Source organism: Micropterus dolomieu, linkage group LG01 (genome assembly GCF_021292245.1).
Source record: "Micropterus dolomieu isolate WLL.071019.BEF.003 ecotype Adirondacks linkage group LG01, ASM2129224v1, whole genome shotgun sequence".
Taxonomy (NCBI): domain Eukaryota; kingdom Metazoa; phylum Chordata; class Actinopteri; order Centrarchiformes; family Centrarchidae; genus Micropterus; species Micropterus dolomieu.
This window is the reverse complement of record NC_060150.1, coordinates 20,705,852-20,710,631: the sequence shown is the minus strand read 5'-3', so window position 1 is coordinate 20,710,631 and position 4,780 is coordinate 20,705,852. Positions and strand designations below refer to the sequence as shown.

General features: G+C 41.8%; 1 long non-coding RNA gene across 1 annotated transcript; it reads left to right on the top strand.

Moving 5' to 3' along the window:
* The first annotated feature begins 2,857 nt into the window (after positions 1-2,857).
* On the top strand, positions 2,858-4,490 carry LOC123979106. Its single transcript, XR_006827163.1, has 3 exons — positions 2,858-2,986; positions 3,191-3,275; positions 4,233-4,490. It is a non-coding gene; the product is annotated as an uncharacterized LOC123979106 (long non-coding RNA).
* Positions 4,491-4,780: the final 290 nt, after the last annotated feature.

Here is a 4,780-nt window from a genome sequence, read left to right as displayed (position 1 = left end):
TGTACTTCCCCGACGTCCTCCTCTCCCTCCAGTCCCTCTCACCCTTTTACCTCCAATAAACCTCCTTCCTTCTGAGTGCTGCATTTGGGTCCTTTCTGTCCACACACCACACCTCGTAACACAGACTAACATAAGAAGTATAGGAGAGGAAAGGTTAAGGATAAAACACAATACATAATAATAATAAAAGAACATACATAAAAGATTAAATGTAAGAGGACACAATTTTCTGGCATAACAATCCTCCCTCTGGCCATATATGGACATCCAAATTGACAATAGAAAATTAGCCGTAGCCAATTTTGCAGAACATAGACATTAAGTTATGAATAAGCAGGGGATCAAACATATTTATATTTGTACTGATCCTAGATGAGAACCTTGGCTATCAAATATCATGTATAACATCATCACTATCATAACTGACCTATAGCGTGGTATCTGTCTCCTAGATTAAATTGTGGGATAAAACAGGGACATCTACGAAAGCTACAAGTGTGAATGTTTCTTTGCAGGACTACTTTTGTGTCTGAGACCTTTGTTTTGAAAAACTGTTGCCTGGTTCAGATAAAAGCTTTTCCAAGTGTGTGCATTACTCACCAATCTAATGGTCCTGTCACCGGAAAGAAATTGATAAAAGAGTTAGGTCTTTATTCTTTTGGTGAATTAATTCCTTAAAATGAATTCAATTAGTCTCTCGGACAATCACATGTTAATATCTCAATATTTAACAGTCACAAACTTTGACTTGTAATAAAAGTATCCACCATCTCCACATTTTTGTTAATTGTACACCCACATCAACAGAGACTTGATTCAAATTAAATCAGCGATTTGATTTCTTTCGTTAAACTAATTTGGGACTCCTCTGGGCACCGCGATGGCATCTTTATACACATTATGATCATTGGAGGAAAAGTCTGGGATGGAGTGTTTCTGCCTGTGAGGCTTTGTATGGCATGATTAGGACCTCCAATGCCAATACTACTCTCGCGCATGTACCATCTCTATCCTTCCGGCAAAGTTTGGTACAGCCGGCCACTCCCACAGGACCAGTACCAGTCAGTTGTCTACTGTGCAGTCCCAGGTGTGTGAGCACACACCAGGAAAATGCCCCTCCGACCAGCAGTGTGAACCTTGGAATGAGTCTCACCTCAATGAAAACATTTAAATTTGAGGTCTGTGGCTACTGCGGTGTTTTGAGGAGTGGGTGTGGCGGTGCTTGCGTGGGCAAGGAGTGGATATTTAGCCTAAGTTTCTAACAGGGCCGTGTCGACTTTGTAGCCGCGTGTGAGCATGCGTTCCCAGGCCCCGACTGGGTCTGCCGGGTGTTGGAGAGTGGGAAAGGTTTAAATTTGGAAACTACATGTGAGCGTTCCATGCAGGCTGTGTAAGGCAGAGGCAACTGCCTAAAGCGTAGCTTCCTGGTCATGCATGCATATGTGACAGGGCCAGAAAATGCCTATGATTTTTGCGTTGTGGTGTGTTTTTAGCGTGTTACTTGTGTGCTGTGTTTTTCTGCTTTTTAGTGTGTTAATTGGGTGCTGTGCTTTTTTTATCGCATTTGGAGTGATGTGTTTTAATGCATGTGTGTGATTTTAAGTTTTACAAATTGGCAAGACAGTCCGTGAATGCCACATACCTCTGCTGACGTGGTAACTAGACAATGAGCAACAGGTGCGGAGCTGGCGACAGACTGAACAGGACTCCTTTTAAGCGCAGCAAGGGCATTAGTCAGAAAAAAGAGAGCAATAGAGAAAGTCGGCCAGCTCATTGAGAGCTGAGCAGGGGGCATCGAGCAGGAGGACAGCAGCTACGAGAGACCTGTGGGGAAGTAATTGGTTGGACGGAGCCGGCACGGCCGCCGAGACGAAGCAGCAGCGGGCAACCGTGGGAGCAGTCGCTACAGAGGCCTGCAAGGAGACTCCGGGCTGATTCGGACACAGCAGCAACACGAGTAGACGACCGCAGCAGCCAGTGTCTGCCAACGCGATTCCACTCAGGCCTGGGCGAACAGTACGACTGTCGCCCGAGGAAGCCAACGAACAGTGAGGACTGCAGAGCAGACGGGGCGACCTGTGGGACGGAGGAATCGCCAGAGGAACTGTTTGCCGTTGCCGGGAGCTGTCAAATTATGGAACATTTCTCTCCTATTTAGCTTTTTCTTAATTTAATTTTTGGCATCACATGGATTTTAGTTGGACTGTTTTAAATTTATAAACATTTTTTAATCGTAATAAATTGTAAACATTATTTTAGCTTGTGTGGTTTGTCTCTGCTCTGCTCCAACCCCGATTTTAAAGAACCTGTGTGTCTGTGAGTCCTAGGGCTCAGGGTAGCTATCCCTAGGTGGCGTTGTCGGTGAGCCCTCTCAACATATATTTAGTTGCACCCTTTTAATTTATTCTTTTATCACTAACGGCCCACACTTCCGACACATAGCAACACATAGCACAGAACTATTCAGCACTCTGTACCAGGCGTTCCCCTCCGGTGGGAAGCTCAGTGGTTTTACTGCTCGCTTTGATCTGTTAAGACTATGTGGTATCAGTGTGGTCGAGTTGGATGCAGGTGGACGTTTGTCAAACACATACAGAATAAGAAACGCCATAATCACAGAAATACCAGTCAAACACAATACTGAACCCGAGACCTAACCGCTCTACAGTGGCATAATAATGTCAAATATTAGGAGAAGATATGAGATCTGCGCGAGAGTAAATGAGATCCGCGTGCGCATATTACTTCTGTGCGAAGAATTTCTCTGCTCGCGCAAGCAGGATTGTAACCCGCAAGGCGAAAACTGTGCTTTTGCTCGCTCGCGGTTAATCTTTTTGGTAGTAGGTGGGCGGATCCAGTCGGCATCATTTCACTACACATGATTGGTTAAGGTTCCTGTCCTCTGTGATTGGCCGTCATAAGAAGCAGCAGCAGTAACGTTCTAATGCCAGGACAGTAGGACAGCTGCACGGCAGACCATCAGGAGGTAAATTACGTAACGTTATGTCTTACAATGCATAATATTCTGTGCATATTGGGTGTAACACAGCTTATCATTTCCTTAGCTTGACATTCAGTTAAATATCTTACTAACTTACCTTACATTGCCGGCAGCATGTTGTAGACTTGACGTAAGCAAACGCTAGCCGACTAGCATGTCTTTTTTTTGTTGTTTATGTTTGTATAACAGGCACAGTTATAAAACGCTGCCAGGCGGGTGGTTGCCTTGTTAAGGAGTGCCCTGGCTAATGAAGCTGGACCATCTTCACAAAACCGTAAGTGTGCTATAAACAATGTGTAAGATTATTTAGCAGTGTGTCATTCCATAAGAGACCGTTTTATTGTTTACAATGGCTGCACAGTAAGTAACAACAAAAAACAAAACATGACCACTGGTGTTTCACTGAAACCGTTACAAACCTTAACGTATTATTATTCAGGCCCTGTGACTGTATCATTCAGAACATTTCTGTCATGGAACTGTTGTCTAAAATTTAGTAAACTGACAACCTCTGCTTAACGTTAGTTGACTTAAGTTATGGATGTTTCATATTATATTTATACTATTCGGGATGGGGATAAAGACCTGGGTTCTATAAGGACTCCATTCCAAATTTCTCAAAACCTGACAGTAAGGTGCGAGCTTATACTGCTATCGAGGGTCACGTTAGGAGTTCTTCATTCTTTCTAAACGTTACTCACTATTGTGATGTCACATATTTAGCTTATACAGTGACTTTGCTGTTGTAAACTTTAATGTTGCTGTTCTAGAAACACATTCTAGTTGAATTTAAAATGTAATGAATTTAAAAACAACCAGGCAGCTTATATGCACCTTCATTATTTGTTTCTTAAGTCATGCCATTATCTCAATACTGAACAATGTTATCGCACATCAGTCCATCAATACAGTAACCGTAAAATAAAACGCTAACTGCAAGAAGTTTATTTTTACATTTTGAAACACTTTCATACTTAACAGGCTTCTTTTTGGTCCTGTTCCTACAGTAATTAATACAAAATATGGCTAGGTTTGGATCTGTTGTACGCAAAAAAAGTGTTCCCATGATCAGTGTGATGGAATGTCATTTTCATCCTGAGCTGGATGGTCATTGTAAAAACTCTTCAATTAACTTGAGGGTCTTCTTGAATTGGAACCTAAGATGTTTTAAAATGTTATGAGCGCTTCTTAAATACCCTGTTTTTCTTACACATTTCCGTTAATTTCCCAGGCCTATTCAAATGTGGAAAAGACTTCAGGATGGACCTGGGAGACAGATGCAAACAGCAGATGAGTTTGAGAGCGATGGAGAAACACAAGGACTGTCATTTGCCTACTGGGCAGGCCCATCAACTCAACGGGGAGATAAATTCAATTTGAAGCCTAAATCTGACTATCATTGTGGAGTGCACTATGGTAACATCACATGTGCATAATTTCTGTTTAAGATTAAAATACTCAGGTGCTCAAAGTGAGAAATAGAAATAAAAAGAAATGAAGTCTCTACTATGTCAGTTTCTTATTCTGATATGTTGAGTAAACCATAAAAGAAAAGCCACTTTCTAACAAACTTAAGGTACAAGTACCTCAAGTTTGCTTCAGTATTTCCTTTTTAATTATCCATATACTCCACTGCATCTTATCATGTATACACAAATCTTGATGTGTTGATTTTGAATGTTTGACTGAAGGATGAAGTATTCCCTTATGGTTTGAGAAAATTCTTACTCCTACTTAAAATTAAGCACTCTTAGATAAACATGTTCCCCAAGCTCATGA